We start from the raw sequence: 23,102 nt of genomic DNA on the forward strand, positions 1-23,102 counted from the left end.
GTAGAAAGAAACCTATCAGAAAGGGGTCAGGCAGGGAGACACAATCTCTCCAATGCTATTCACTGCATGCTTAGAAGAAGTATTCAAGCTCTTAGATTGGGAAGGCTTAGGAATGAGGATCAACGGCGAATATCTCAGCAACCTTCAGTTTGCAGATGACATTGTCCTATTCAGCAGCAATGGAGACGAATTACAACAAATGATTGAGGACCTTAATCGAGAAAGTGTAAGAATTGGGTTGAAGATGAATATGCAGAAGACAAAGATAATGTTCAATAGCCTGGCAAGGGAACAAGAATTCAGGATCGCCAGTCAGCCTCTAGAGTCTGTAAAGGAGTACGTTTATCTAGGTCAATTACTCACAGGGGACCCTGATCACGAGAAAGAAATTTACAGAAGAATAAAATTGGGTTGGAGTGCATACGGCAGGCATTACCAAATCCTGACTGGGAGCTTACCACTGTCGTTGAAAAGAAAAATGTGCAATCATTGCATTCTACCAGTGCTAACATATGGGGCAGAAACTTGGAGGTTAACAAAGAAGCTCGAGAACAAGTTAAGGACCGCACAAAGAGCGATGGAACGAAAAATCTTAGGACTACCGTTAAGAGACAGGAAGAGAGCGGTGTGGATCAGAGAACAAACGGGGATAGCCGATATTCTCGTTGACATTAAGCGGAAGAAATGGAGCTGCGCAGGCCATGTAATGCGTAGGATGGATAACCGGTGGACCATTCGGGTTACAGAATGGATACCAAGGGAAGGGAAGCGCAGTCGAGGTCGGCAGAAAACCAGATGGGATGATGAAGTTAGGAAATTTGCAGGCGCAAGTTGGAATGCGCTAGCGCAAGACAGGGGTAATTGGAGATCGCAGGGAGAGGCCTTCGTCCTCCAGTGGACATAAAATATAGGCTGATGATGATGATGATGATGATGATGATGATGATGATGATGGTGATGATGATGATGATGATGATGATATACTTACGTATAACAGCTTTTTACCTCCTCCAAGTGTTCGTCTTCTACTCATGCCCCATTTGGTGCCGTGCTCACACAAGTGCGAGGAGAAAGGAATCGATTGGAAGCAGTGGAATACCCTTCCCTTTTTATGTGATTTGCTGTTATCGCATTCTGCGATTTTACTATATCTAGTTTAATGCTCTTGAGGCTCACGAAAAAGCACATGTTCGGGAAAGTCGTTACGGTTCTTTGTCTATTTCTACCGTTCTTCGTCAGTGAGACAGAAAGAGTAAAGGATAAATGAAAGACTGAAAGCTAAGCGAGGCATGAGCCCTGCAGTCTAACCTGCACTGAGGAAAAGGAAAATTGGAAGGAAGGTTCAGCGAAGAAAGTCGAGAGTTGAGGTGAACTGGAGTTGCCGACGTAACGGAATTTACAGCGCTTTGTCGCAGACGATCGTTCCGGCCGGTTGACTTCAAGAATCGCAGCGGGGCTCTTTGTTGCATCCAGCAGCTATATGATGTGCGAGACCATGGTCCCAAGATATCGTTAAGTGGGCAATGTCTTCCGTATAGAGTGGTGCGAAGGGCAAGTCTTTAACCTTCAAAGGAAGATAAGTAGCATAGAAGGTGTTTTGTGCGTGTGTGTGTGTGTGTTTTCGGAACCCCAGGTGGTGCAATCGGCGCTGCTGTTCATACTTATCTAGAATGAGTAAGAGTTAGTGAATGAAACACTTAGAATGGAGTGAAAAAGTATGTTTTTTGACTTCGGGGAAGACCGGGTAACAGGCGCAGTTGCTATGAAGGGTCGAGTGATTGTAAACGATGGTGCGTGAAACACTGTGAGTGCCATATCTGCAGTGTCATATCGCGTATTAGTACGCGTATGTTCTGTGGTGCGTCAGGTTTTGATAAACATTCAGCAACCAAAGGGGCTCATTCATAAGTCACTTCCTGGGCAAGGTTTTACTCGCATGCCCCCCACGTGTTGTGCTGAGCTGCGCAGTCACGTGAAGAACACATGAGTACTAACGCGTGTCAACAAGAATATTTATTTCACGAAAAAAACATTCTGTCCTACTGTCTCAAAATGAGCGTGAAGATTTGAGGCCTGTGCAGGCTTATCTTTTCGCGCACGCATTGCCCAAAGAAAATCTAACGCGAAAACCCAAAAATAAAGAGATAACACTGGCGAATAGAATATTGGGGTCTGAATTTTTTGGGAAAAGCATAGAAAATGACGAAGTCATTGTCGGCTTTCTTTAGGATTTGCTTGCAAATAAACATTGCTGACTGTATGAAGGCCAAGAAGTTGTTATAATAGGCTCTCGCTGTTTTTCTCGCGATCTGAATCAGAGGAGTCATAGGCAGAAATTTTCTTGTGCGTGTTGGAATGCTCTAAGATTTGTTGCCTGGAGGTGAGAAAGTAGATCTGCTTGTGTAAGCGGTCGTGAATAAATAAATTCGAGAGGAGGTCAACGTTAATGCAGGACGTTATTTTCAAACCATGACGTTACGGTGTTCAAGTGACAGGCATATATAAACATTAGCATGTAATACCAGGCCGAACGATAGCATGTCAATGAATTCCCGTCTCTGCAACAACATCGCGAAAACTCCGCCACGTGTCAATGAAAGCATTTTTTGAAATTTTTGTTTCATTGCGAAAGCAGTTATAATGGAAACTCCAAGCACATTTCTTCCGTCGTCGTCGCAGTCGCCTTCGCGGTGAGGTGCCGTATAAAATCCAGCGGTGATAAAATCGTCGCCGCGCGCCGTATGCTGTATGTGCGAGTGAAAGGGTTGCGAGGGAGGCGTGCTTCCACGGAGAGCAAACGCACGGTGGAGAGCAAACGCGACTTCTTTTATCGTGCGAACGGCCTTGAGGGGATGGGAGGAAGGGAGGGGAGGCGAAATTTAGCTGCGGCACCAAACGCGTATCTTGCGACCGGGCGCAAGGGGAAGTGGCGACTCAGTCTCTCACGCGAAAGGAGGAAAGCGGGAAGACAGCGCGGGAGGGAGTGGGCGCGGCTTCTACTCTGCCAGCAACTGCGTACTTGTACTTAGCGCGGCTGAGGGCTGTCGGGCGCACTGTATCTTGAAAGCGATCTTCACACGGCTCTTAACTTTGTATGCGCTGCGCTTTCGCCGCTCAGTTTCCGTTGAAGCGCCAGACCGCACGAGCCTTCGGTCGCTGCTGTCACCGCGCTTGCTTACGCCAGCGTTTTGACAGTGCTTGTCTGTTGTCATCGAGTGTGATCTATTCATGTTTGCATGTGCGCGCTGACACCACGCTTGTTAATTCAGTTAGTAAGCAAATGTGTCTAAGTTTAGGCAGCCGATAAAATTACTATCCTTACTCCGTATAGCTTTCTACTAGTAAATTTGCTCTCGCAATTGATGCTTCGCCTTTCGGGCGAAACTGCGACATTTTTTCTTGATTTCCAAAACAGAACTGAACAAAAATAAACTTCAGTGGTGATTTAGTGGCAATTGTGAGAGGAATGCGTTAGCATTACGTCGCACCTTATTGAGGTCCTGGATGCATGATTTAAACCGCGTTCACCACACCACATCGCAAAGTGTTTTTCAGGAGCTCACTCGACACACATCCTTCCTCTTCGAGGAGTGAAGTGCAACTGACTGTGGCCCGGAGGAGATGAGCGTCAGTCGCATATATAGATAAGTGGAAAAAGTGTATGTGTGTGAAGTGCGTGAAGCTGGTCACGTGGTAAAGGTATATATATCTATATATAACTTTACCACGCGACCAGCTTCGCACGCTTCACACACATTTTGTTCCACTTTGAGACTCCTATTGCTAACATATTAAAAATACGCACAGATCCTACACAACGTTGGAATTTAAATGTCGCGTATAGCTTTCAGTTAGCGCGGTAGCAGCAGTATGAGATTAGACGAGCACAGCTTCGTCATATGTAACAGTTCTGCGTGGCGAAGATGAAGACTATGTAGTATTCTTATCGAGAGAAGAATGTTGAAAAAAATTATGGGGTTTTACGTGCCAAAACAACGATCTGATTATGGGGCACAACGTAGTGGGGGACGCCGGAAAATTTGGACCACCTGGGGTTTCCTTAACGTGCGCCTGAATCTAAGTACACGGGTGTTTCCGCATTTCGCCTCCATCAAAATTCGGGCGCCGGGGACGGGATTCAATCCCGCGACCTCGTGCTTAACAGCCCAACACCATAGCCACTAAGCGACCACGGCCTTGATGAAAGCTGTATGTACAGATAAACACGACACACATCTAAATACATTCAGGGATTGATACATTTAGGTTACAGTGGCAAATTTATTCCAGTGGAGTGGCCGAGAATGGACACAAACCCAGTGCCACATAGCAGTTGCAAATACGCGTTCCAAAGTGGTCTATTGGGTCACATAAACAAAGGCCAAAATTGTCTATGCTGGGCGTCCCACGTGACTTGTGCAACAATTTGAAAATACGCAAGTTCCACATCACTGGACAGAACCAAAGGAATGTTGTTCGCCATCGCTCGGAGCAAGTATGACTATTTCTTTTTTACTTCACCTCATTACATAATTAGTTATTATTATTAATTAATCAACTTCCCCAAATCTTACATTTGGAGCAAAAGTGTCTATGAAGAAATTGTAGGCAATCCCGACAAATTCCCGATCCAGCTTTCTGTTACTCAGTACCTGCTACGTAGAAGTTGTTTTACAAGTCTGAAAGAATGCCCGATAAATGCGAAAATGTGGCGCGCGACTTGTGGTGCACTTGTTATATGTACAAAATGTATATCTGGTGAGAAAATGACAACGATCGAATGCCAAACCCTCAGGAAGAGGCAAAGAAAACTGTCCTTTCAAAACCCTTTCTTAAGAATGTATGATAAAGAAGGGAGATAAAATAGTTTCTCTTTGCATTGGTTATCTGTCTTTCAGGTGACCAGAGGCCAATATCATTTAGGAGGCCGAACTGTTAAGCATGTCTTGTCTGCTGGCTTGCCGATACTCTGAATTCGCTGTCACGTGCACTCACCTCCTCGGACGTGTGCGAGGCGACTCTTGACCAGACCGAACGTGTTCGACGCCACGCAGCGGTAGGTGGTCGAGTGCACTTCTGGCCGGAACTGGGAGGCGCCAAACGCTGGAAGCACAAGAGAGCCGTCCGACCGGATCTCTCGTAGGCCGGGAACCTGGATGTGAAGGCGACACCGTTCTCAGACTCTCGATGCCGCATGTGGAACCTGACGCGTCTTCCTCAAGGCTTCCTTGTTTTCGCGCAGTCATTACGCCTCCCTCCCCTTCCCTCCCCTGTTGCAGCAATGCTGCTACCCATTGGACGAAACACAGAGCCCATCCAAGGTGTTCGGGTTTATGTTTTCTGCCCATATTGATAGTTCGACGCAAATTGGGGACGCCATATATGTGCAGCAAGTCAAGGGGTGTTATAATTCGGCTTTTACGTGTATTCGACGTTGATGCATGTCACCCCGACATTTCAACAAAACTTTGCAGCCGTTGGGGGTCACGCAGATATGAGAGAGATCAAACAGGACTTTGAATTGGGCAAGCTGGTTTTCAATATCAGCTGTAAGTCAGCGCTCGCCCATGTACTAACGTACGGTTGTCTGATAGGTTAGATATGGTTTTCAGCGGTTTCGGAAAGGAACATTCTGAGTGGAAATGTGATATGGCTCTCGGCGCACATATAAAGGCGGGGTTACTGCAGGGAAATTTCAGAGTTAGGTCAACACTTGTCTCGTGCACTTTGTGTTCTTTGTCGCTGTTATTTCTGAGCTGCGTTTTTAACAACGATGGAGATGCTGTCGAAGCTGTGACAATGCTCTTACTACAACAGTTCGCAGTAGATTCGGACGGATCAGATGTATGCCTTGGCAGACAAGGCTGTGATCCTGAGCCAAATGGAGCTAGAGGATGCTCCCACGCTTTTTTCCTCACCGATGTTGCTGGGCTCCCGTCTTCTTTCTCCCATCGAATGCTGGGATGTGGTTGTCCTTGAGCCGAGCAGGGAAGCACGGCGCCTGTCTCGCTCGAAAACTCGACCGTCGTCGGTGGCTCCAGGACAATTGTTGGACCCCGGCCGCCGCTTGTGTGGGGATTGGAGGACGATGCTGCGAGAACAATGTGAAGGAGAAACAGAATTCAGTATCACTAAGCGCTCTTCCGCAGCCTATATGAAGATGTGCTTACGCACATTTTAAGGCTTCCAGTGAAAAAATCAAGCGCATTTTGCAGTTTTTGTTAGAAGCGCCGGTATTGGCTTTATATAGAGAGAATGAACAGTTATTGCTCACATACTCTCAGTGCAGGCTGAATTTCTACTTACGATGCAGAACGCTTCATATGAACTTTATTGAATGGGCATAAAGGCAACTAATTTTCCTTCATGTGACCAATAGCAGCTATCGCAACATTATCAAGACACTCGTGACAAAGGTAATCTTATTACAGCTGGAGTTCCCCGTTAATTGTGAAAACGGCTACCACCGCTCAATAGCTGTACCATTCTACTGCCGAGAACGAGGTCGCGAGTTCTATTCCCGTCCACGCTAACAGAACCTCGACGGAGATGGACTGCGAATAATGCTCGAGTGTTGTATAAGACATGGGCGTTAATGGAGCAGCATGTAGTAAAAACTAATAAGGACCCTTCCACTAGGGAGTTTGTAATAACCGAGGTGTCTGTTTCGTACGCTAGGCTCGAACAACATATAATAAATGATGTGATGCATTTAGGGAATGCGGTGTAAATAAGGGAGCCTTCAAAGCAGAAATATTGCAACAGAGGGCGATAAAACGTTGAATGCTACGGAAACAATGTAGGGGGTAGTGTGGGAAAGACTGTTTTGGCAAGGTGCTAAATGAGTTGATATGCTTAGCAGTAAAAACAAAAAAGAGAACAAGAAACCTGGTTTTTGAATCATAAACATTAAAATTTGAGACTTGTAAGTTGTTGTTTGTATTGAAATGTACGAAATACATTACCATTGATTAGTTTAGTTAGTGATTTATGATCGCTATACCTAGTGAAAATGAAGCGTATACTTATTTTGTTGTACTGACTCAAGTAAAGCACGTCTTTTAAATGCATGTACTAGCGTTGGTTAGTGATCATGGCTCTCTGCTTAGGTGCTTGCCTCGGTTAGTCCGATTTCCCATAAGGCAGGTGTGAGTGTAGTTTGTATAAAGAAAGCGAGATTATTACAGTGTTTTACCTCCACACATATATTAAGGACGCCCACACTTGTAACGGTACAACCCTAAGGGAAGACAAAGTCTTCCGGCAAATTCCCTGCATAACATTTAGAAAAAAAAAACGCCGAAAGTAACAGGACGTTACTGTGAACATAATAAAGTTAAGGGTACGGAGAACACCAAAGAACAGAGAGGCTGGAATTTAACTATTTATGTTTGACCTCTGCAATAAATCCTTTTGATCCGGTCTTTATTAGCCTTGAGAGTGGGCGTTGTATGGTGAAGGTCCATAATTTCTCTATATGCTCTCATTTTCTTTGCACGATCTGAATGCTGTAAACGGAAACAGCAATCTGTAAAGATTACTTTCGTAGTGTGCTATACACTTCTTAACCCAGGTCCCGCCGACATGCCCTGCAATAGCGCAAGGCATAGCTTCGCTTGAGCCAGTATCTAAGGGCAAGAAGAATAAAACATGAAAAGAATACAACAGCTGCTCATTTGTGCTACAAAAGGCGTCTAGAACGCGTTAGAGCGCCTGGACACGCAAGGATATTCTCGCATAGTAACGGCTTGACTGATTGTTCGCGCCATATCGGTCAGACCAGATAACAGACAAAAGGGGGTGGTCGAAGATAAGAAGAAAATAAGTTCCTGCCTTCCAGAAAGTAAAGACGAACGCAAACATCTGAACGAAATAGTCGGGTCTTGTCGACAGCCGAGGACTGCGCTCCATTGGCTGCCAGGAACGCAACAATGAGCTGGTGTGTCGCGAACTAGAGAGCAGGGGAGCGGTCTCATTTAGTGACGCTCAACAAAGAGGTACTCCAAGGCAGGCCTTTTCATCTGACGCAGCGGAGCACATTCAGGGGCCAAACGAAGTCCGTCGAGGAGCCTGGATGAACTCGTTGTTCCTTGTGACCGCAATGCCAGCGGAACCTTTTGTTTATCGACTAATTATTTTTACAAAAGGTCGCTACCATATTATTATCACCATATGGGAAATGGGCAAACGCGTGTTATCAATGCTGAGTTAAGTCTTTATTTCCTGTGCGGCGCGAACTGACAATATACTACGCTTTCACTGAACATAAACACCAGTGATGCAGTAGGGATGACGACACCGAATGTGCAAGTCACTGAAAACTCAAATTTTATCAGTATATAGTTTCCAAAGCCATACATAGCAATTTTTACGTTTTCAATTTATTCAAAACTTCACCCACACACACAAAAAAACAACAACCAAAATGTACATTTGATAAAGAGGCAAGGTGCAAACTCCGAAGTTCGGCTTTGTGTTAGTAGTAGTGTGCCAAATTGTGCATAATTCTAGGGGTGTCCGAGTACAGTAGCATAGAGCACTGCACGGGCTCGGGCTTACCCGAAAGCCCGAGCCCGGCCCGGCCCGTGGGCTGGGCCGGTCCGGGTAGCACAGTTTTTTCACGGGCTCGGGCCGGGCTCGGGCACGGCGTGTGCTTTTTGACTCGGGCCCGGGCTGGGCTCGGGCTTTCTGGTGGTGTGCATGTAACGTGCAGCGAGTAATTCTCGGGCGTCTCAACTCTGAAAAACATTATTTTTCGGTCTCGGGCTGGGTTCGGGCCTAAGGTAAAGGGGGGGCGGGCCGGGCCGGGCGGGTAACGTAGATTATTTCCGGGCCCGGGCCGGGCCCGGGTCTCGCCATAAATGTTTTGATCGGGCTCGGGCGGGCCGCCCAACGTAAAAACGGGCCCGGGCCGCGCCCGGGCTGAAAAATCCGGCCCATGCAGTGCTCTACAGTAGCATTCATTTCAGAAATAACCCATTTAATTACGGAATGTTGCCGGGAGAGTCAAAAGATGGTTGCAGCTTTCCCAAGGTATTTCGACGAGCGTGGAGCCAACGAAGTGCGCTTGCGCTGTGAGGGAAGGATTTTGCCTTTTGATCCTCCACCCGTTGAAGCTACTTCAAGGCACAATATCACAGTCCGCGCGAAAACATCCAATGAAAAGCTTACGGGGATAAAAAAAAAAAAAAGGTCATGCTCGACCATTTGCTTTCGCTTACTTATAGCGCATATGTATTTTAATGTCTGGACCTGGAACACAATCTAACGGTATTCATACCTAACAGAACAAAAAGCTTTCGTGTCGGCATTCGACCTACTCAGAATGGGAAAAGATTGACCTAATCGGTAATCAAATGTTGCATCTTGTCCACTTCTTCGCTTTGTACACGTCCGCAGCAACAGTCTACCAACTCATTCTTGGTTTCATTGTGCCTTTTCCTGGCGAAAAGCAAGTGTGCTTTTGGAAGGATTCTTTCAGTGATATTCGCCGCACATTGAACTCTACTGTCCCTTTGCGATACCCCTGTAGTTTCTTTGTTCCAACATTGTTTAACCAGATATACTGCCTTCCACTTTACAAGTGTTTATATGACTTAATCTTTACTCAACACAAACGTAGAGAAATGTGCAGATTTCGTAATCTCGAAGTATTTCCCCATCGCCACCTTTCAAGCAATCCATTTTGTTTCAGGATAGGTAGTTTTCTCATTCTATATTTGCTTCTGCAGCCGTCCACGCTTTACTGTAAGAACTAAGTTAAGTGTAACAAACGAGTGAACGAATAAACGAATGACTGATTGAATAAATTAATAAACAGATTATTTCCGAATACCTTTACTTTTAATGTTTCTGCGGTGATCCCACAAACGTATGGTAGTTAACTGCATTTTTGTGTGTGGTAGATTTTTATCTGCGTATGGTATGATATGGAACATTATATTTGGAGTGTTAAGGCTAAATAAATAAATAAATAAATAAATAAATAAATAAATAAATAAATAAATAAATATAGGCTGATCATAAGACACTGTGGTTTGAAAGGTAGTCATTAGGTACTTCTAGGCCTGTCCCACTCAAGATGTCAAGACGCAATTTTGCCATAAACGAGCTTATTCTGCGTGACCAACAAGCGCCTGAGTTACATGCTGCAATGAATGCGCTTCACACACACACACACACACACACACACACACACACACACACACACACACACACACACACACACACACACACACACACACACACACACACACACACACAGCACACACACACCACACACACACACACACACACACACACACACACACACACACACACACCACACACACACACACACACACACACCACACACACACACACACACACACACACACACACACACACACACACACACACACACACACACACACACACACACCACACACACACGCACACACGCACGCACGCACGCACGCACGCACGCGCACGCGCTCGCGGCAAGCACGCACCACGCACGCACGCACACACACACACACACACACACACACACACACACACACACACACACACACACACACACACACACACACACACACACACAACACACACACACACACACACACACACACACACACACACACACACACACACACACACACACACACACACACACACACACACACACACACACACCACACACACACACACACACACACACACACACACACCACACACACACACACACACACACACACGGGCGAAAAAAAGCCTATTTGAGGAGCTTAAATGGGCACTCCACTGAAACCACTTTTAATAACTATTGGATTACCTAGTATTTATATTCGTGCGACAGCTGTATTGTAAAGCGATCAACGTGGTTAATTAGTTAACATTCATGATTGTGTTGCGCTGAGGTTTAACACTGAAAGAATGAAAGAATATCTCCAGGTGGAAGAACGAAAAGCGTAAACTCGATTTCAAGCTTCAAACTTCCGTCTCGTTTTCTTCAATTTTTACAATGCTAAAACTTAGCGCAACACAATTATCGACAACTGTGCTTATTCCTGGCTGTGATTCACCCCATTTATGCTCATAGGATCAGTGTTCGTGCACATTTTTTTCCCATTTCAGTCCCTCTGCTAGAAACCTAAAAAAAGGAAGCAAAATTGGCTCAGTATAGTGGTAAATGAAGATTCCCAACGCAGTATACAATTTAGTAATTTGCAATGGCGACATAATTCGTGCTCTATTGCGTATACACAGAACCGCACGATGATTAGAAACCGGGTACAGAGTGCTTGCACGTCGTAGTCCAGCGTAATTACACCGTAACACATGTTTGAATTAGTTCCTTTGTGCTCGCGTTTCGATTTATGCTGACGTCATATCATTTTAGTCACCGGCGCTATCTTCTCTTTATTCGCGTACTTACCGATAGGCATATCATCATTTAGTTATCATAAAAACAATAAAAAAAACTGGACGATCCGATAACGGAGGAAGAGGTGTATGCCGCGGCACGAGCCTCACAGCGCAACACTGATCCCGGGGCCGACAAAATCACCAATGCCATGATTAGAAACCTGAGCCCGAAGCACATCCTGGACTTGACCGAATACCTCAACGACGAACTCTGGAGCAAGGGCCACGTACCGAACGAGTGGAAACACGCGGAAGTCGTGACCATTCCCAAACCAGGCAAGAAGCCCGCGATCGACGCCCTACGTCCCATCTCGCTGACTTCGTGCCTCGGCAAGCTGTACGAGAGGGTCATCGGAGCCCGCCTCCAACACTACATAGAGGACGGTGACCTCTTCCCGCACACCATGCTTGGCTTCAGGCCGGGACTATCTGCGCAAGATGCTTTCCTAATCCTGAGGGAAGAAGTTCTCAAGGGCATCCCGAAGGGAGGAGAGCACCTCCTGCTCGCACTCGACCGGAAAGGGGCCTTCGATAGCATCTCTCACGAGGCCATTCTCAAGGGACTGAACGACATCAGCTGCGGAGAGCGCATCTTTAATTACGTCAGCTCGTTCCTGACGGGCAGGACGGCAACCATCGGAATAGGCCAGACTCGATCGGATACGATCGACGTGCCGAACAAAGGAACGCCACAAGGGGCGATAGTCTCCCCGATTCTCTTCAACATCGCGATGCTAGCACTGACCAAAGAGCTGCGGAAGATGCCGGAGCTAGGTTACGCCCTATACGCAGACGACATCACGCTCTGGGCCACCAAGGGCTCCCTCGCGCAAAAGGAGGCGACCCTTCAGGAGGCCGTGACGGCCGTGGAGAGATTTGCGGCAGCGAGCGGGATGCGTTGCGCACCCGAGAAGTCCGAGGTGATCCGGGTGCATGGAGGAGGAATCTACAAGTCACCCGGCCCTATCGAACTCTATCTAGAGGACCACAAGATCACGGAAAGCAAAAAGACTAGGATAGTGGGTTTTTGGATCCAGAGCAACTTGAAAGCCACCCCCACCATCCAAACCCTAAGGTCCACCACCAACCAGATCTCGCGGATTATCAAACGAATAACAAGAAGCCGCAAGGGCATGCGAGAAGAGGACACGCTCCACCCTGTCCAGGCTCTGGTTATCAGCAGAGTAACGTTTAGCATGCCGTATCACTACGACTCGCTAAACAAACGCGACCAAGAGCAAGTCGATGCCATCATCAGAGGCGCGTACAAAACGGCCCTGGGTCTCCCTGTTACCACCTCAAACGAGAAGTTAGCGGCTCTCGGGATCCACAACACCTTCGCTGAGCTGTCGGACGCGGTTATGGCTTCGCAAAAAGCCAGACTACAGAACACGGCGGCGGGCAGAGCCATCCTCCACCGGACCGGCACGGCAACGGAGCTTCGTGCCCTCGATGGGCAACGGTCACTCCCGCCCGAGGTCAGAAGCAAGATCACGGCGAACCCCATACCAAAGCACATGAGTCATGAACTCCACGAAGGACGACGCAAGGCACGGGTCGACAGACAGCGCCGACAATTCATGGGTGACCCGTACGTAACGTACGTGGACGTGGCGGTGTACCCTGCAGGGGGCCTCTTCGCAGTAGCTGCCGTGAAGGGGAGAGACACCTCCTTAACCCTCGCGGCCTCCGTCAGGGCAGAGACCCCAGCTGCGGCTGAGACCATAGCCGCGGCGCTAGTAATAAAGCAACATGAAGGGTGGGCAGGGAAGTTCATGTCGTTACCGACTCGCAACAGGCCTGCCGCAACTTTACCAACGGACGAACACCGGTGCGGGTGGCTCAGAACCTAGGCCCGAGGCTGCAAGAATCCCACCAAATCATGTGGACGCCGGGTAACGCGGGGCTGCAGGGGAACGAAAGAGCGAACGCCTTAGCTCGAGCGCTAATTAACCGAGCGGGGCAAAACGAATCGTCGGATCAATCCCCACCCTTTACCTTTGTGCCCCTGCCATCAAATTACTGCGACCGACTCGAGATCCAGCGACTCAACCGCAGGATTTATCCTCCCCCTCACAAAAAGCTCAGCACTGAAGAGGCTTATCCCTCAGACTTATCCAAACAAACACATTCCCAAACCTACACAGGTACAGCAAAATGTACCCACAAACATATCGCGGCATCTGCCCCTGGTGCGGCGACACACGCCCTACACTCTTTCACATCTCGTGGGACTGAGGGGGCAAACCTGAACATTTAAAGACGCCTAACAAATCATTTGAGCGGTGGGAGGTACAGCTGACCGGAGATACCCTGGCGGGACAAGAAGCTCTCGTCCAACAAGTACGTCGAGCAGCCATGGCCAGTGGAGTCCTGGAATGAGGACACCACTCACTCGTCCTCAAGATCAACTCGATGGTCTAAATAAATGTTTCTCTCTCTCTCTCTCTCTATCATAAAAACAATACGAACACATTTCTCGTTCTTTTTTCACAGTTCTTCACGACTATAGAGTAACCGAGTCAGTAGGCCTCAGGAAACAATTTATAACAAAACAATGTCATAATCGCGTGACATAGTCTTTGGGTCATATCGCGCAAATACTTCCCCACAAAAACTACAAACCAGAATAAAGAAAAGAGCCCCATATACAGCAGACACCTTAATTTCACTGTTATTCATTGCTTTGTATGTCACACACGCAAAAAAAGAAAAAAAAAAAAACCGGTGGCATAAGCTGAGTATGCTGTCACTCCCCGGCGCAAAGGAGTGTGGAGTATATGATATGTATCCCCTGTCTTATAAGCTACGAAGGCTGAGGCTTCACCGGCACCGTGAGCCCTAGAGAGAGAGAGAGATAGAGAGTGCGAGGGTGCGTGCGTCGCGTAAGTCTGAAAGAGAGAGAAAAAGCTGAAACTAGATGATACAAGCCTGAAATTTTTTTTTTTCAGTACGTGATAAAAGGAGCTGGTCTAAAGTGGCAGTGGAAGTGGTGATAGTGCCGGTCGCATTAGGCACGCGTGAATGGCTCTCCACATGGAGGTGTCCTCGCCTGGCCCTCCTTTCTACTCGCAGACACGCCAGGCGCACTTTAACGCGGCTCGCAAACTTAGGGTGAAGCGCTGCGGCGGAAGCTAACACGCAAGCTTGAAAAAGGGTGTTGAAGCGCGAACGGCGAACTCTCGGTAACGGAGTCTGTCCTTCAGCCTATCAATCTTCTTAGTTCCCCTCCTCTAGATCTAAACCTTAACTTTCTCCCTCACGTGTTCCCGGCCTACGCACTGAACACTCCTTCGTATGGAGGAAGTGGGATGAATTAAAGGGTCCGACAGGAAGCACCGAGGTGCGGCTGCAGTCAGAGTCGATTACGAGGGATTTCGCGTGCTCTCCTTGCCTGCTACTAAGTTCGTACACTCTCCTTCTTTCCAGACTTGTTGTGCGCGCTCTCCTTCCACTCGTGTTATTTAGAGCGAGATCGGCGAAACATAGAGACACATTAAAACATCCGAGGACACCTATGCACTTCTTATGAGCTGTGAATGTGAAAGCATTAATGTCCAAAAGAACGCCGCTGAGTGTTCCTTCGAGTTTTGCGGTGCGAGTAATGTACCGTAGTGGTATGTGTGCTGCCCGAGCTGGCAAGCAGCAGCAGCATGCAGGGTCAACGCCGCATGCCACCGACGTCCTGTGCGACGAGAGACCGAGGAAGCAGCAGCAGCCACCAAGGCCGACAGGCGCGCGCAGCAGCTAAGCCCAGGGAGGGTGAGAGATAGAGAGATGCGGATCACGAGCCGGCTTCCGAGAACCATAGCGAGGGTGACGTGTAGTCGTGGCGATACCCTCTTCCCCCACGCAACACCTGGTGTGCCTGCGCTCAGCAGTCGTTTATTGATGCGAACGGACAAGCAAGAATTCGCCTGTTATTCATGCGTCTCCGTGGGTCATCGTTTTGGCGTCAAATAACATTAAATTTCAGCAAGCACCAACTGGCTCAAGCCAAGTTACTGCTGACCCTTTCTTTACTCGAACCAACCTGGAGGCTTCGGAGCATGCAAACTTTCCAGACTTTGTCATGGCCTCTTTATTAACGTCCTGCTTCCCTTCCTTCCTAATTTACTTAGGACTGCTTAGAATGCGCTGAGTGTGTAGAAGTGCTTACTGCAAGTTCCGTTACGACCACTAATATCATTCCCGCCGCGTTTACCTAATTCTTGAATGCGAACTTCACAGTTAGCGCAATATAATGCATCCCCGCTTATCTTTCAAGTTCCATGCTTAACTGGTTTCACTTAGCTCTAGAGAGGGCGTTAGTGTGAAAGAGAGAGTCTAGTAGAGAGCGGAGTCTTGCTTAGATGCTAACTTCACAGCTAGCATCTAAGTCTGACAATCTTATGAAGGAGAGGGACCAAGACAAGCGCTTGTTTCGCCTTTCTTCTTCGTGTCGTTGTCTACAGTCTGGTTTCATGCCTTGCTGTACTTTTTTTCTTCCTCAATTCCACCTCCATGACGCAGCTGTTCAACCAGTTAATGGCCTTACCGACCTAACAGCCAAGCTGCGTATAGTGTTCTTATACGAAGCTTGGAGAGTTGGACTAATGAATGCCTGCATAAGTCTGGCTAAAGTTGGGTCGAAAGTGGCCTTTCGAGACTGGCAGCACTATTACAAATGAAGTAGGATGCTGATGAAAAAAATGTCCTGCTTTCCCATTTATGGGCAATATTGTAAGGAAGGTCGTAAGCTGGCAAATATGCAGCTTATTACTTATAGCCAGTAAGCTTATTCTTGCAGCTGGGATAAAAAGCCTACCCATTTGAACGTCTCGCTTGTTCTCAGGTAATATCTCCACATCTGGGAACCCCTAAAATATTTAGAAGGCCTTCGGTGTCGTGATGGGCAATTTGTAAAACAATATTTCTTGCGTATACCATTGTGGTTGATTCGTTAGAATAACAGTCAAGTATAACTGGAGTAGTTTGTTGTTTTTGTAATTGTTAGTGTAACGTATAGAGCGAGAACGGTGGTAAATGCTACGTGAAGTCAACGGAACGGTTACTACTCTGTTCTCCAACTTTACTTTTTTTTTCTGCACGCACGACAGTTTTCGCCAGTTGGGTTTAAGTTTGCAGCACATGCAAAACGGCAGCTTGTGTATCGCAAGTGGCGTGCAGCTGACTCGGTACTTGCTAAACTAGCAACTCTCTTTTACCTTTTGCAGTGTACATCTGGTCCAGAACAACTCAGAGGTAAGTCAATTACAACTGAAAAGCCTGCTCCGTGTAATGAGTGAAGGCACTCTTTTCTATTGAGCGGGAAAAAATAATACCTTACGGCTGGCACATGCTCGAGAAAGCCGTTGGTAGTTGCTGTCCTCTACGGCGTCTTTCTGTTGTGAACTTATTGAAGGAACAGTTTAAAATGTAACAGCGAGGCAAGAAAAGACACTGCAAGCGCGTGCAACTTCTCTGCCTTCTTCTTGTCGATGAGCCTATCTGCTTTGTACCCACAGAGAACTGTCAATAAATGCGCCACTCAGTCGTATCGCGTCAATTAAACTTTCTCTGGGCACGGTGAATGAATCTTTGCACTGTCCTTCAGTGAATTACTGAGCTAATTTACGGACAAGCAAGCCACGTGAGATTTTTTTTCTCGGAAATCTTGCCCTGCAGCATGTATCTTTGTTAAAAAAAGTCACAGGCTCCACAGCACACGCAGCACAGTCACAGCGTAAGCTGGTGGAGTGGCTCAAGAGTAGCTACAATTTGGGAACCACGCACAACAGGGTCTTCGCGGCAGGCTGTTCGCCTCATTTTGACGAGAACGATCTGAACTGTCCGCCCGGCGTCAACGGCGAGCTGCGGCTCTGATTGCTCTCTGTACAGCAGTCTGCTAAGCCCGATCAAGCCTTACAACTGCAACTTACATGCCGGGTGCGCCGCGTTTGTAGGCACCTTAACTAGATGGCGCCACCATAGTGGCGGAGGCTTGGCAGCTCGGGAGCGCGTTGATTGCACGCCTCGTCTGAATCGCATATCGTCGTCTGCGCATGTGGACGCTGCGTTTGCATGCATCTTACCTAGATGGCGCCACCATACTGGCGGAGGCTCGAGTTGTCTCCCACTGCGTTTGCCTTATATAGGGCATTTTCCGCGGCTCGATACCAAGCGCTTGCGTGGCTCAGTGGTAGAGTATCCAGCTCCCATGCAGTGGGCGCGGGTTCGATCCCGGCGCGAATCGGGTACTTTTTACGCTGTTTCCGGCGATAGCGGTTACGCGGCGGACGCCGCCGGCGGCGGCATCATCGCGACCCGAAACGGCTATTGGAATGAGCCCATAACAGCTTACGCTGTAAAATAAGAGCCCGTAGGACCCTCCTATCGTGAAGAAATTGCAGTAGTGGCTTAGCGACCTTATCGTCCATGAGCCCTCGTTTTAGCAGCCCTCGTTTTTGGGCAGAGCTGCAACAGGTAGTGAACTTCACTGAACACTTGTCGGTTTTCAATCAAATTGTGATCAATGCACGAAGGGACTTGCGTGCAGAAGCAGAATCCTTACTTGCTTACTGACGAAGAACAATCACAATACTTTCGATGCTCCTAATAGTGCTGTGACTTCTGAACTAGTTGCAGCAGACGGGACAATTTGGGTTTTTCTGTTTTCTACCGTACCGATGATGAAACGTATCGTCTGGCCTTCTCGTGAGAAACTTACCGCGGGTCTGAGTTTCGCACTCATAGCAAACATTCTTTTTCTTCTCTCTAGGGTTTTCGTTCCAAAACCAGTTCTGATTATGAGGCACGCGGTAGTGGAGGGCTGCGGATTAACTCAGCAAACAGACCCACACAGCTGTCCCGCTTGCACGCCACAAGGTAGTTACGGCATTCTCTTTACCGGCGAGAAGGGAAGACAAACAAGAGAGAGGATATGTTGCGGGTGTCCTAGCAACAGCAAGACGTCTGCACGATACTCGACAATCGATGGGACAGCGCAAACTTTCGGCTATGAGAGCAGCCACCGGTTTTGAGCCACTTCAATAAATAAATAAACAAGGGATCAAGCTGAAGCTCTTGCTCATAACTAATGCAGTTCATGTAAAACTGACCAACTTTTCATTCCTGCTTGTGCAACGCGCTGTCGCTTGACGCGCGGCATACGCACTATCAACGGAATTGGAAGCTGGGTTATTTCCAACTGGTTCAGTTTAAAGTGCGAAAAAAGAGGGAGAAATCCATCAAACGTGAGAGCCAAGTGACACTCCTGCTATATTTTTCACTTAGGCAGCGCGAAATAACACAGACGGAGGTAAAGAAAACACAGACACAGCGCAATTTTCTTTCCTTCCGTCTATGTTATTTCGTGCTGCTTAAGTGAAGAATGCAGTATCAACTCGTCCAGCAAACCACCCTTATACTAGTATAACACTACTAGCATATGAGCATAGCTGTTCAGTTTGTAGACGGCATTTTCTCTCGGCAGTCTCCACTTCCCATACATTTTTATTTTGGAGCGAATAGCTTTCTTTGCTCTTGCGCCCATTTTCATGGTTGGTGGTCGATCGATGGTTCGTGGTCGAACGCTGATGCAAAGGCACCTGTGCAATAGGCGCGTGCTTTTGTGCAACCGAGTTGCGTGGCGCGTTACGTCACCGATCGCCAAATTGCTGCTTGCCACGCAAGTGCCGTCGCTCGCGCGCTTTGTGGCGTCTGAAGGCACGGAGGAAGGAAGAAAAGAAATAACGAGGAAGCATGACGTCACTCAGCTAGCCAAAGTATCTAGAAACTGTTGCAACTAGCTTCGGCAATCCAACAACCTCTGACGCCGACCCTCTCGTGTCCGGGGTGCACCTGCGTGATGGCTCACGGGAATGAATAGGCCTACAAGGCATAAAGTTTCCCACAATAATAATTGTATGCAACTCTATGCCACAAGGTTGCCGAGAATTCAAGGGATTGCATGCTTGGCTCGTGGTAACTTTTACGAGGCAACAGCCACCCGCTTCGAATCTATCACGTCGCCGTCCTGCACTGGTTCGTCCTATCGTTCTCACCATACACGTGTATTTGCTTTAGAGTTGAGTTGTGATGCTTCGACAGCAAAGTATTAGTTACCTGAGGGCGCTGTTTTCGAGGACTGTGCTCGGTTTATTGACTCATTAGTCTTAACAAGAGCGCCTGTTATAGCTGTAGACGGCCTCTGAAATCCTGCGGTGCCCGCGGCAGGCAATGTATGCTGGCACGTCTCAGAGGCCATATTTACGAATGTTTGCTCGTGTCCCCAGTGGCGCCAAAACTCTTCGTGTCTAAAGGTAGGTGACTAGAAGTTACCTCTTGGCTATCACGTGTCGAGGGTCCACTTCTCGTTTAAGTTTTTATGACTATCCTTCAACATTGTCATCCGACTCTTCATCCTAGTTTTTTACTCCCTCCATGTCTGAAGGCTTAGGCCAAACTACAGGTACGCTTTCCGGCACGCGAGAGCTCGTGCCCGCGCGCCTACGCATTCGCAGATGGTGCGGGACAGATCGTACGCGTCGAATCGCGTGGTGAGTGCATATATATTTTCCAGACAGATATCGCTGGCCTTGGCTGCCTCATAAAAATAGGGAACAATTTCTATCAAGGCGAAAATAGTGAGCTAAGTGGGCGCGCGCTGGCGTGCGTCTTGTAGGTTCAAACCGCCGTTCCTCGCGAGGAGCGGCAAACGCGAGGCGCGCGGGCGCATCATTCGCGCAACGGCGAGCGTGCGTGTAGTTGGTCCTTTGGATGCTGTAGTGCAGTGGTCTCGCGCCACCTCCTCTATTCGTAGCAGCTGCGGAGAGGGCTCCGGCAATAGAGGAGGAGGGCACTCGCCTTCCACACCGGCGCTCGCGCCGCGGGCGACAAGACGCATATGCCAAACCAGTTTATATGTACTCACTAACGGCTCTATTCTACACGGAATTGCACAATGAGACAACCAGCGGAACCTAAATATTCTCGCTGTAACGAATATGCGCCATCAAGCGCATCATTGCTTTATTAAAGCTAATATCTTTTTAGAAGTGTTCCGTTATTCCCTTAGTTTAACGACCATCGTAGGTGGCGTCTGCACAATCTTTTAGTGCTGCTTTAACGTGAACTTATTTTGTGCCCTAATTATTACCTATCACCACCTCCACCACCACCATAATAATAATAATAATAATAATAATAATAATAATAATAATAATAATAATAATAATAATAATAATAATAATAATAATAATAATAATTTCTATTGTTATATGTACTAATAATCAATCAATCACTGATTTTAATAGCGAGCATGTTGTTCCTAGGCATGTTAATAAGCTTGCTTGATTGATTGAGGGAACAATTATTATTATCAAGAAGAAGTAGTTCATTGATTGGGAAATGTACAGAGGTCGGCCGGAAAATGGAGTATCTGGCCTGCTACTCTACGTAAGGGAAGGGAAGAGGGTAAGAAAGAGGGTCATAATGGGGGATGATAACGATTACAGGAAATAGAAATAGCGGAAAGAAATAGGGTAAGCAAACAAGCCGACAGCTCTCTCTAGAAAGGGCACAACGGATGTCTGTCGCGTCGGTTAGTTAAAGATGTAGCACACGTTCGAGGCCAAGTCAGGTACTCATAGTTTCAGGACACACAAGGTTAACTACAATTTCGACCCAGCCACTTTTGCGAACAAGAGCTATCATCTGTCTCTTTTCCTTGGTGGACAATCGATTTATTTATGGATGTAATCCTACGCTTATTGCGTTCGCCACGACTTCCGAGGTCAAATAGACCATTTTACGTTTCGATCAATGAGATCACTCATGCGGAAGACGATTAGTCGTTGGTGTCAGCGCACAAACACTCCCTAATGACTACGTGTGTTTACTATAGGTTAGCGAAGTTCTGCGATACCCAAGGAGGTTTAAAAAAAAATTGGCGATACCAGGCGTTTACTGTGTGCAGCTTTTGAACCATTTGGTGTAGATTGTAGACAAATAGCACTTCTGAATATAGAGCTCTGTGTGGTGCCTGAGTGACCTAATTAAGCTTGTATAAAGCATCGTAAAACGAGAAATAAACAAAAAGTCAAGCGCTAACAGGACGGCAATATTAGTTGCATGTAGTTGAAATGCGAGCAGATTATGAGGACTGCAATCGAGAAATCGAGTAGACGTTGCAGGACAAAATGAGTAGAACTGATATGCCGTGCTACAATAGACTTCACATCATCGCAACTTCAATAGAAATTGAAGTTGAGATAGGCAGGGAATTATTTGGTGTGATGAGAGTTTAAAAACACAAGTTTGCCGAGTAATTGCAGTTAATGCAGGTCAGCAGTAATTTAAGATCTCACGGCAAGGCTGTTGCGGAAAAAATTGTTAATATTAGGCAAGTTGGTTGAACTTCGGTGGGAAGGACACAGCGCCTGTGCTGCTCAGCGTCAGTTCTGAGTAGTCCTACGGTTCTGTATTCTTTGTCAGTTTCGCAGTGTTCCTCACACAAAAGGAAGAAGAAAAAAAAATCTGTCAGCCCTTCCACTGGGGTGGAAATGGAACACCAGCGAAGTTGTACTATGGTTTTTGGACTATTTGAACAATTAAAGAAAAAATGTCACAGTTTCGCCCTAAGGGCGAAGCAATGAATGCGATAGCAACACAGCAATGTCATACGAAGTAAGGTGAGCGGCTTTGGTAGCAACAACACGCAGAACTGTTGTCGACGCCATCGGCGTTTTGCCCGCGTTAGCTCAAAATGCGTGCGGCGTTGGTGACTGTTGCTGGAGCCTCTGATATAAATAGGCACTTGGTGCCGCAGCTAAACGTCGGCTCCCTTCCCTCCCCCTCCCCCACGGACTCTCGCGCGTCTGAAGAAGGCGCGTTTGCTCTACATATATGGTCATTGTAAAGGAGAAAAGAGACGCCTACTTCTGCAGCCCTTAAGCGAGCACGGCGCAGAACGCGCGTTTGTTCTCCGCCGTGCGTTCACTCCCCGTGAAAGACGCGCCCCTCGCGCCCTTTCACTCGCACATACAGCGTTCGGCGCGCGGCGACGATTTCATCTCCAAATGACGTCATACGGAACCTCACGGCGACGGCGACGGTGACGCCGACGGCAGAAATCTGCTTTTGAGTGTCCATATAATTGCTATCGCAATAATAAAGAATATACATGATCCGCTGGTTTTCATTTTTTAGTGGCCACAGGGACCATGGCCTTATGGTCACTACGGTTCACCGCTATAGTGCGTACGGCAAATGTTGGCACGTTCTTAAATAAACACGTCACCAACGCCACGCGCGTTCGGTGCGAACACGGGCAAAACGCCGCCGCCGTCAACAACAGTTGTCCGCGTTGTTTGTGTGACTGCACAAACCGCTGTGAAAACGCCGACTACGTGATGGAACGGCTAAACGCCGTTGTCGACACTGAGGCGGGCGAGAGCCCAGAGAGAGTCAGCGGCACATGTGGCAGAGGCCGGCAGGGCTGCGCGCATGCGCCGCAGTGGGAGAGCGGGCACGCGCACGCACAGTCTAGAGCACCTCGATGCCCTCCTCGCCCACCACTCCCCTTCCACTGGGAGGTCGCGTTTGCTCTCCGCCGTGCGTTCGCTCCCCGTGATAACGCGCGTCCCTCGCCTTCGTGCTTTCACTCGCACATACAGCATACGGCAAATGAGAGTTTTTAGGGGCGAAGCTCCTAAGGG

At 47.7% G+C, this 23,102-nt stretch overlaps 1 pseudogene; it reads right to left on the bottom strand.

The window, feature by feature from the left end:
- Positions 1–23,102, bottom strand: part of LOC119448675 (Down syndrome cell adhesion molecule-like protein Dscam2) — a 181,265-nt pseudogene that overhangs the window by 103,011 nt on the left and 55,152 nt on the right.

Source organism: Dermacentor silvarum, chromosome 4, assembly GCF_013339745.2.
Source record: "Dermacentor silvarum isolate Dsil-2018 chromosome 4, BIME_Dsil_1.4, whole genome shotgun sequence".
NCBI classification, from domain to species: domain Eukaryota; kingdom Metazoa; phylum Arthropoda; class Arachnida; order Ixodida; family Ixodidae; genus Dermacentor; species Dermacentor silvarum.